At 33.6% G+C, this 11,470-nt stretch overlaps 1 pseudogene; it reads left to right on the top strand.

Annotated features, from left to right (window-relative positions):
• Positions 1–1,005: 1,005 nt before the first annotated feature.
• LOC131636385 (agamous-like MADS-box protein AGL80) lies at positions 1,006–1,646 on the top strand (annotated as a pseudogene).
• Positions 1,647–11,470: the final 9,824 nt, after the last annotated feature.

The following is an 11,470-nucleotide window of genomic DNA, read 5'->3' as shown; positions in this document are numbered from 1 at the left end:
AACCACACAAGATATTCATAATAATTCATATTTAAAAAAACTATAAAATAACACTGTGATTTAAGGTTATGGTAGAGAAGCAAAGAGCATGGTTTGGTGAAAAGAAATTTTTGAGGAAGATGAAGAAGATTGTTTGAATTTTTTCCAAGGTAAACATAAATCGAGCGTGTGAGGCTATGGACCAAATGGAATGATTTATAGGAAGTTGGAAAGTGATTCAATTCCAAGGTGGCTTTTCATATCTCAATACAAAATTATTTTTTCAATAAAAAAAATGACATTTATTTATTATAATACACCAATAATATAATATAATAACTATTATAATAAAAAAAATAAAAAATGAAATCAACCAATCAAAAAGTGACACAATAGATAACATTTAATGTCAAATGAATATGGTGGCTTTATTTATCAAAAAGACGAATTTAACCATGGAATTTGAACGGTTTTAGTTATTTAGTCAGAGGGCTTAAAGTTTAATTATCAGGTACTTTACTTTTTATATATTATAATAGATTAATGGCTAAACGAGATATCACAAATTCAAACTCGCACTTTTGTAGTTGAATGTTTCAGCAAAATTATCTACTCGGTTGTTTTAACATAACTTTTTAATTATTTCATCACTTCATAAAAATGCATAAAGACCAATAATAACCTACAATTTTTTTCCTTGAGTTTATACAAAAATTAATATTTTAACAAAGGGAGAGAGTACTAATTCGTTTTATTAAGATGTCTTTGGGCATATCTATTTGATTACATCATCCATCTTAAATGACCATAAATGTGATTTTGAATGTAAATAAAACATTAAAGGCATTTTGGTTGAATCTCTCTCATGAATAACTTCTATTAGAAGACTTGCTTAAATTCCCCATAGTTGTGCCTAAAATATGCCTATAAATATGGTATATAATTAGAGTCACAAGAAAGACATCATAAACATCATTTGTAGAACTATCATTGTTTGGTAATTTCTTCAATTTTCTCTTCACTATCATGGCTACAAGTAAAATTGAGGTTGACTACATTACTGATGACTCCAAGAGAAATACAACATTGAGAAAAAGGAAGCAAGGTTTTATATTTTCTTTCTCTTTAATTTCTCTAAGGCATATTCATAGTATTAAAATTTATCATTCTAAATTTAACCTTAATATTATTATTTCATATGATGTCATCACATTGAAAATTGTAGAATATTTTAAACAAATGCAATTTTCTCTCAATTCTTTTTACCTTCTTTGCAATGACTTTCAACAGGTATCATCAAGAAGATGGATGAAATTACCACCCTTTGTGGAATTGATGCATGTGGCATAATCTATGATGAAAATATGTCACAACCAACAATTTGGCCATCAAAAGATACATTTCAAACATTGATGGACAGATTTAGAACTCTTCCTGAATCCGAACAAAGAAAAGTGACGTTGGATCACGAGGGCTTATTGAAACAGACAATAGCGAAAGATTGAGAGAAATTAATGAAACAAAAGGACATCACCAAGAAGAAGGAAATGAATAATTTATTTGATCATTTTATCCGAACAGGTGAATTTGATGGGAATGATTTGAGCGAGAGTGATCTCGAAGATCTGTCGTTGCTTATTGATAGCCACCTTAAAGAACTCGAGTAGTGATGAAATATATATGTTGGAAGTCAAGTTGAAACCTATGATGGGATAAAATAGATGTTCTCAAAGGATATTATCCCAGCTGTTCTTTGTTTTAGTTTATATTTCCTGTAAGATAATCTTTTATTAGATCTATGACAATCAAATGTAATTGATCTATGTATGTTTTAATTAATGCAGTGAGTACTGTTTTTAGAAATTTTTTTTTGTTATTATTAGAATTTTTTTGTCATTTTATTTAATAAAAAGTTTTTCAGTTTTTCAAGCGTTGGTGTAATATTTTTATTGTTAAAATTTTCAAAAGTTAAGTGTGTTTACATCTTTTTTGAAAAAGCAAAAAAGGACAATAATATAATGCTAGGCTAAGGCATAAGATATGCCACTGCAAAAATAAAATCAACCAACCAAAAAAACATTCATTTAAAACTACACAATATCCCAAAACAGCCCTAGATACAAGTCACTTGAAAATCAACCCCAATAGGCATGCATTATCTAAGGAATCTCCCACTACACAACTAATCAGAGTAGTAACTACTAAGGAGAACTTCAACTTACGAATATAGTAACTTTTTCTTTTGGGTGTCCGTTATAGTTTATTACTTTAGGAGGTATTCCTTTCTGATATATATATATATATATATATATATATATATATATATATATATATATATATATATATATATATATATATATATATATATATATATATATATATATATATATATATATATATATATATATATATATATATATATATGCGTGTCTATTTGTTGAAAACTCACAAAAGAATTAAATTGGTGTTGTTTTATAAAGTTGCGACCCTTGATGAAACACACACTTTCAGAAACACTTTTGCAATATTTTTCCTACAGTAGCACTTTTCAAACGTTGCACAGTTTTGCCCACAACAACAGTTTTCAAAAGTTCTACTGTTTCGCATTCTGAAGCACTTCATGAAATATTGCCTATTTACGAGTTAAACTGCCTATTACAATACTTCACAGAGTGTTGCCTATTTTCAATATCAAAATACAAATTTCACATGTATATATTCTCATTATTTTATAAAACACACCCTTGTTGATTAATTATTATTAATTATTAATAAGTTACATCAAACTGGTGAATTTGATGGGAATAAGTTTAAGGAAGCTAGAAGTATTTGCCTAGAGAAGCTTAGCACTTTCATGAAATTCAATCACAAAAGATACTAGATCTTCTTTGAGAATTTTCCATCAATTCTTGAAATTATTTAAAAAATCCCATGTTGAAACCATTTGGTCTAAGGCTTTTGTCAACAAGCATTGCACAATCCATCTCACTAACATGCCTGAATGGCAGAGCTTCCAAAATTATACCTTTGATTTCAGCAACTTGGTCTAATCTGCTTTGATTCAAAATTCAGGACTACAATAACATTCCCTCTAAATATTTGTGTCATTATCGAGTAGAAAATTTTACAATTGGAATCACCCTCATTGATCCACCTCAATCTAGATTTTGGCCTTAACATATGCTTTCCATGAGCATCAAAGTAATCAAGATTATTTTTTTAAATAAGCATTGAGATTAATCAAGGGAGTATAAGGGATACTATGCCCAAAACAAAACGGAAAACTCGTACAACTCGAAATAAACAAGCGGTAGAATATTCCAAGTATGGAAATCACAAAGCTCTCCTAACTTGTAGAAAGATAAAAGCCAATTCCAAGAAGAAAGGATTATATCCGACATACATTCAGAAAAACTAAATAACTCATTTTTAAATATAATTGCATTATGCTTCAACCATAACCTCCAAGTCGTTGCCAACCAAATCACCGCCACAATGGTCCTTTTGGACAGACACTTCACTTTATCGCAAATGAGGAAAAAGCTAACAAAGTCCTCATAAGACATCTCCGGACCGAGACCGATCCAACCAAACACACTCCTCCAAATTCTCGAAGTTACCTCATAATCACCAAACAAATGCGATAAGGATTCCACCTCCTTCATGCACATGACACACATTAAGTTACTAACATCCACCAAGACTCCCCTCTTAAATAAATGATCTTTTATTGCAATTCTATTATGATGAATGAACCGCCAACCAAAAAAAATTTTAGAGGGAACTTTGACCTTCCACAAGAAATTCACAGCTTTTACCAATACCAAATTAAGAGGAGGGCCCGAATGATTGGGTTTGAAACGATCATAACACGACTTAACAGTAAAATCACCTGTCGAAGCTGCTCTCCACGCAAATTTATCCCAGGAATCCGCTCGCAAAAAACGCTACTGCATCATTATCGTTAAATCTCGCGCCCGGAAAGCAGTGCTGCTGCTTTCCGCTACCAGCAGCTTTTGGGCATTCCAGTTCCAGCCTTTCGCCTCCGAAAACCCCGTTTCAGCCACGAAAATGAGGTGGTTTTCCTCCACCTAGTACAGCTCCGGGTAGGCCTACATAATAGGCTGAACATCCACCTAACTATTAGAACATAATTTGGTTCTAATCATATTTTAGTGTTTTGATGATAACAAACAAACAAATTTTGTATAAGCAAACATGGTACTCTAATTATATATTTCTAATTTTAGAAGATGTACCAGTACCAGCACAATCAAAACTTGGAATAAAAGTAAAGTTGGATAAATGCAAGAGATACTCAAGTATTCAAGGCAACTTCTAATACTACACCAAACCGCTGCGAATACACCTACAACAAAAGTTGAAATACAAAGCTGAACAGCAGATCACGAAAGAATATATCTACAACAAAAGTTGAAATGCATAGCTGATCAGATGATCACGAAGGTTGATTCAAAATAAAGCCGTTAAAGACATAATCATTAGTAAAACGGCTGCAACACTATAAAAGCACAATTCCCAAGGTTGATTGAAGAAGCTATCCACATGCAAATCCTTGGAAGAAAACAAAAGCTGAGACAAACACGCAAACCATTTAATGCTGCGAAAAGGAGTTGAAGTTAACGGGCAAAAATCCTGAGTCTATATATACTCATGATCTCTTGAATCAAACACAACAATCACACACGAGAACATCATTATTCTGAAGATCATCAAGTGTGAAGAAAAACTCTCTGAAGCAAATTTTCTTATTCATTCTCAAAGTTCATTACGCTGTACTTAATCTTAGTGAAATATCACAATGGTGATTACAGCTTTCTAGAAGTAATACTATACACTGTCATCAGAACTTACGTGGTAACTGAGTCCTTGAGAGACCAGTTGGGTCAGGAGTCTCAAGAAGTCTAGGACTAGTTGAGTCTTAGAAGTTGGTTAGTCACAAACAGTCGGTTTGTACAGGATTGTTAGTCACCAGCAGTTTGGCTCGTGCACTGTATTGTGAGTCACAGCAGTTGGTCGTGCAAGTGTAATCAGATTCTGATTATAGTGGATTAAGTCCTTGTTAAGAGAGGCAAATCACCTTGTTGAGAGTGGACTGGAGGTATCCTTATTGAGAAGGTGAACCAGGATAAAAATAACTGTGTTTTATTTATCTTTCCTTCATCAAGTTTTTTTTAAAGAATCACTTATTCAACCCCCCCCCCCTTCTAAGTGTTTTCTCAACCTTCAATTGGCATCAGAGCGCTTGGTTCTGGGTGCAACCACTTGACCGTGTCAAAAAAAGATCCAGAAGGAAAACACTATGGCGAATGATTTAAACAACAATGGCTACACAAATCCTCCTGTGTTCGATGGAGAAAATTTTGAATACTGGAAAGATAGGATAGAAAGTTTCTTTCTAGGACAAGATCCTGACCTATGGGATATTGTGGTAGATGGTTACAATCATCTAGAAGACGCATGGGCAAAGATAACAATAAAGATCATAACAGATAAACAAAACAAGGAATTCAAAAGTCATCACAAAGCTAGAACTATCTTGCTAAGTGCTATCTCACATGCAGAATATGAGAAAATCACCAATAGAGATACATCACATGATATATTTGAGTCACTCAAGATGACTCATGAAGACAATGCTCAAGTCAAAGAAATAAAAGCTCTGGCCTTAATTCAGAAGTATGAAGCCTTCAAGATGGAAGAGGACGAGACTATTGAAGCCATGTTCTCATGATTTAAGACCTTGACTGCTGGTCTAAGAGTTCTAAGCAAAGGATACACCAAAGCTGATCATGTAAAGAAAATAATCAGAAGTCTACCAAGAAAATAGGGGCCAATGGTTACAGCGTTCAAAGTCACAAAGAATCTTGACGAAGTATCTCTTGAAGAACTCATCAGTGCGTTAAGAAGTCGTGAGTTTGAGCTCGATGCAAATGAGCCTTAAAAGAAAGGTAAGACTACAACCCTTAAATCTGTTAAAAATTCTGAAACTAATGCTCTACAGGATAAGGATGAATGCTCAAGTGAGTCCGGATCAGAGGAAGAAGATGAGTTGTCTCTTCTATCCAGAAGAGTAAATCAACTCTGGAGGAGCAAGCAAAGGAAGTTCACAAACTTCAGAAGACCAGAATACAAAGGAGAATCCTCTGAATATAGAAGGGCAAGCAGAAGAAGCAATGTGTGTTATGAATGCAATGAACCAGGACACTTCGAAAGTGAATGTCCGAAACTGCTAAAAGAAAGGCCTAAGAAAATATTTGAAAGGAAGAAAAGTCTGATGGATACTTAGGACGACTCTGAATCATATGAAGACGAATACAACACAGAAGCCGAAACAAATGAGGTATTTTCTGAACTTTCTAGAAAAGAGCTTGAAAAAAGTTTATCAGAACTTTTAGAAAGACAAAATAGATTAAGAGCAAGATTTAAAAGGCTACAGATCGAACTACTAGCCGAAACAAAGAAACTTAAACAAGAAAACATTACACTTAAAGATAACAATATACAACTCATAGAGGAAAGGGAAACATAAACCCTTAAATCAGACAATACTTTAAAATCTGATATTCTGAAAGAATATGATGATAGTTTTCAAAAATTTCTTGGTAAAAGCATAAACAGAAGCAAAATAGCCACAATGATGTATGGTGTTAGCAGAAACAATCGAACTGGAATTGGCTACAAAACACCTAAGGGTAAGGAACCATATCTACCTAAACCGATTGATGATATGGAGATAAAATATAACCTCTACACACACTTTTTAACTATGGTCACACTCATGACATCATATACACATCCTACTCTGAAAATTATTGCGCTAGACCTAAGCTAAAACAAAGATTCAGGGACACTAACATCAAAGGACCCAAAAAGTTATGGGTACCTAAGAAGAAAATGTTCTATGTTGCAGATGTCCTTAGAAGTGAAGTCAAAACACCAGTCATGGTACCCGGACTCTAGATGCTCGCGTCACATGACGGGAAGAAGGTCTGTGTTCCAAAGCTTGGAACTTAAATCTGGCGGAGACGTTAGATTTGGAGGGAACCAAAAGGGAAAGATCATTAGATTAGGAACTATTGGTAATGGTAACTCTCCCTCTATAACTAATGTTTTACTTGTTGAAGGATTAGGTCATAATTTGTTGTCTATTAGTAAATTAAGTGATAATGGTTATGATATAGTTTTTAATCAAAAGTCTTACAAGGCTGTAAGTCAGAAAGATGGATCAATTCTTTTTACTAGTAAGAGAAAGAATAACATTTATAAGATTGATCTTTCTGATCTAAAATCTTAGAAAGTAACCTGTCTTCTGTATGTAAATGATGAGCAATGGGTTTGGCACAGAAGATTGGGACATGTTAGCTTGAGGAGATTATCTCAACTTAACAAACTCAATTTGGTAAGAGGACTCCCCAATCTAAAGTTCAACTCAGATGCTCTTTGTGAAGCATGTCAGAAGGTAAAGTTCTCAAAATCCTCTTTCGAATCTAAAAATGTTATTTATTCCTCCAGACCTTTAGAACTTCTATATATTAATTTATTTGGTCTAGTGAAAACTGCATCAATAAGAGGTAAGAAATATGGATTGGTCATCGTAGATGCCTACAGCAGGTGGACATGGGTAAAATTCTTAAAACATAAAGATGAAACACATACTGTATTTTTTGATTTTTGTAATCAACTTCAAAATGAATACGAATCTAAAATCATTAAGGTTAGAAGTGATCATGGAGGAGAATTTGAGAATCATCTCTTTGAGAATTTCTTCAAAGAAAATGGAATCTCTCACAATTTCTCCTGCCTTAGGCCACCTCAACATAATGGGGTTGTAGAACGTAAAAATTGAACATTACAAGAAATGGCTAGAACTATGAATAATGAAACTAGTATGGCTAAGCATTTCTGGGAAGAAGCAGTAAACACTGCATGCTATATTCAAAATAGAGTGTCCATAAGATCTATTCTTAAAAAGACTCCTTATGAGTTGTGGAAGAATAGGAAACCTAACATTTCATATTTTCATCCATTTGGTTGTACTTGCTTTATTCTTAACACAAAAGATCATCTGAACAAGTTTGATTCTAAGGCTCAAAAATGTTTTTTTCTAGGATATTCTGAACGCTCAAAAAGCTAGAGAGTATATAATACAGAAACATTAATTGTTGAAGAATCATTCAATATCAGATTTGATGATAAGCTTGGCCATCAAAAGCCAAAGCAGAAAATTTTGCAGATACAGAAGAGCAACTCTTAAATCCTGATGATTCAGAAGATAAAGATGCATCAGAAATCTTATCAACCATAGAGAACATGAGAATATCCGAAGAGAATCCTCATAAAAGATTTCCAAGACTAACTACACATCATTCAGAAGATGTTATCCTTGGCAAGAAAGATGATCCTATCAGAACTAGAGCATTCCTAAGAAATAATGAAAATTCATTATTTGGATTAGTGTCTATGATTGAACCAACTTTAGTAGATGAAGCTCTACAAGACACGGATTGGATTATTTCTATGCAAGAAGAACTAAATCAATTCACCAAAAATGATGTATGGGATCTAGTTCCAAGATCTGAAGGATTCATAATTATTGGAACAAAGTCGGTATTTAAAAACAAAATGAACGAGCTAGGAGAAGTCATCAGAAACAAGGCACGACTGGTTGCTCAAGGGTATTGTCAGCAAAAAGGTATTGACTATAATGAAACCTTTGCCCCAGTCGTCAGGTTAGAGTCATTTAGACTATTAATTGCCTATGATGCTCAATTTAACATAACACTATATCAAATGGATGTTAAAAGTGCATTTTTAAATGGTTACATTGAAGAAGAGGTGTATGTTCATCAACCCCCTGGTTTTGAAGATTCTATATATCCTGAACATGTTTTTAAATTAAAGAAATCTTTATATGGTTTGAAACAAGCTCCTAGAGCTTGGTATGAACGACTCAGTTCATTTCTCCTATATAAGGGTTTCACAAGAGGGAAAGTTAATACAACACTCTTTCGAAAATCATTCAAAATGATATCTTAATTTGTCAAATATATGTGGATGATATTATCTTTGGAACTTCTAATATCTCTCATGGTAATGAATTTGCTAAGTCTATGCAAGAAGAATTTAAAATGAGCATGATGGGCGAGCTTAAATTCTTTCTGGGAATTCAAATAAACCAAACTTCTGAAGGCACTTACATACATCAAGCAAAATATGTTAAAGAACTTCTGAAGAAATTCAAATTATCAGAAATTAAAGAAGCAAAAACCCCAATGCATCCTACTTGCATCTTAGGCAAAGAAGAGGTAACTAAGAAGGTAGATCAGAAGCTCTACAGAGGTATGACTGGATCGCTACTCTACCTAACTACATCAAGGCCTGATATTCTGTTTAGTGTGTGTTTATGTGCAAGATTCCAATCAGATCCAAGAGAATCACACTTGACTGCTGTCAAGAGAATTCCGAGGTATCTGAAAGGTACTACTAATGTTGGACTATCTAACAGAAAATCCAAAGAGTTTAACATAGTAGGTTATTGTGATGCTGATTTTGCTGGAGATGGAATAGAACGTAAAAGTACATCTGGAAGCTATTAGTTTCTAGGAAATAATCTGATCTCCTGGTATAGCAAAAAGCAAGCCACCATTGCACTATCAACTACACAAGTAGAATATGTTGCCGCTGCAGGTTGTATCACTCAAATGCTTTGGATGAAAAGTCAGTTAGAAGATTAGCACATCTATGAGCGTAAGATTCCTATTTTCTGTGATAATACTTCTGCTATATGTCTTTCTAAAAGTCCTATTCTTCACTCTAAAGCTAAACACATAGAAATTAAGCATCATTTCATCAGGGACTATATTCAGAAAGGGATATTAAGCTTAAACTTTACTGATACAGACCATCAATGGGGTGATATTTTCACAAAACCACTTTCTGAAGATAGATTCAAGTTCATTCTAAAGAATATTAGTATGGATTTATGTCCTGAATGAAATCATCTATTGTGCTTATAGTTGAACTATATGAAGTACAACTTGTTACAAGTTATCATCTAGAAATATTTGACCCACTCGGTTCAGAAGTTTGTTTTCTTAGATGAGTCAGAAGCTCATCAAATAAAACTGCCGATCCACGTGAACCTGAAAAATTAAGCACATGTTCAAATATCTGAAAGGTCGCGCGTGTAAAGCAAAATGAGTAATAAGTCATTGGTAATTGTTACATTAATTCCTCTACGTAATCCCTAAAATGTCTTTAATCATAAAGCTACTATTTTTTTGGTAATTGAAACATTTCTCTCCTTTTCTCTTTATTCCATAATGCATGCGAGTCTATACATTGATTACCTAGACCAAACGTTTTCTCTCCTCATCAATCCTCTATAAAAGTCTTCCTTTGTAAACATTTTCTAACATCCATCTATTCAATTCGTGACAGTTTGTTCTCTCATTCAAAAAAAAAAACTTCTTTCCAACATGACATCACAAACAGCCCTCACTATCATAAAAGAACAGAACCTATGGCTAGCCAAAAAAGACAACTATTACATCAACCTCTTCCATAAACAAGGACGGGAATCCTACATTTCTCTCCTAAATGGTTTTGTCTTTCCAAATCATGTCAAAAAATTCTGGGTAAATGCTTCATTCAGTGAAGATAACCTAAGTATTACTTCCTCTATTCATGGAATTCGACTTACAATCTCTGAAGCATCGCTCAAGTAATTGGATGTCCATCTAGGAATAATGTTGCATGTCTCACTGTTTTTGACCATGCCAATGCTTTTGTCGTTCCAAAATACTTAAGTAAACTAGCTTGTCGTCTCAGAAACAATCCCTGGTACCTCTCTTCATTCAAACAAGTCGGGTTTAGGATGATCCTCTCAAACTTCATTCCTCGAAGAAAATTCCATAAAATCCTATATGCTAGAGATAGGTTCTGGATCAATTGCCTAGAGTCAAATAAACATGTATACTTTGCCGGGATCATATTTGGACACTTGAGAGAGTCTCTAATTGCCTTCAAGTGTGGTCAAGAATTCTTCATACCCTATGGAAGAGTCCTGTTAGCTTGTTTTGAATACGCAGGAATAGTGAACATACTTCGCATCTCAGAACTTCCGAACAAAATAGAAGCATTGTATGTTGAGCGCTGTGATCGTTTTTTCTTTCATGGAGGCTATTATGAATCTAACTACTAGGTGTCTGTGTTCCTTGAGTCTGTATCCATCTTTTTCTGATCAATGAATCTTTTTTTCTTCTGTATGGGATAATATCATTTTTTAATGCTTATAACAGTCCTACCTGACTAAAATAACTCATACATTATCATACGCTTTTTGATTATGACAAAAAGGGGGAGAATTAGAAACAAAAATGTATGTCAATTAAAACCTCTTAGAAATTTTGAAGAAACAGAAAAGGGTAAAATCAAGGATAAATCTTCAATAACTTGTGTACCAGAA

This window comes from Vicia villosa, unplaced genomic scaffold, assembly GCF_029867415.1.
Source record: "Vicia villosa cultivar HV-30 ecotype Madison, WI unplaced genomic scaffold, Vvil1.0 ctg.001710F_1_1, whole genome shotgun sequence".
In the NCBI taxonomy this organism is placed as follows: Eukaryota; Viridiplantae; Streptophyta; class Magnoliopsida; order Fabales; family Fabaceae; genus Vicia; species Vicia villosa.
Note: the sequence above shows the minus strand (reverse complement) of the source record. Positions and strands in the feature narration are given on the sequence as shown.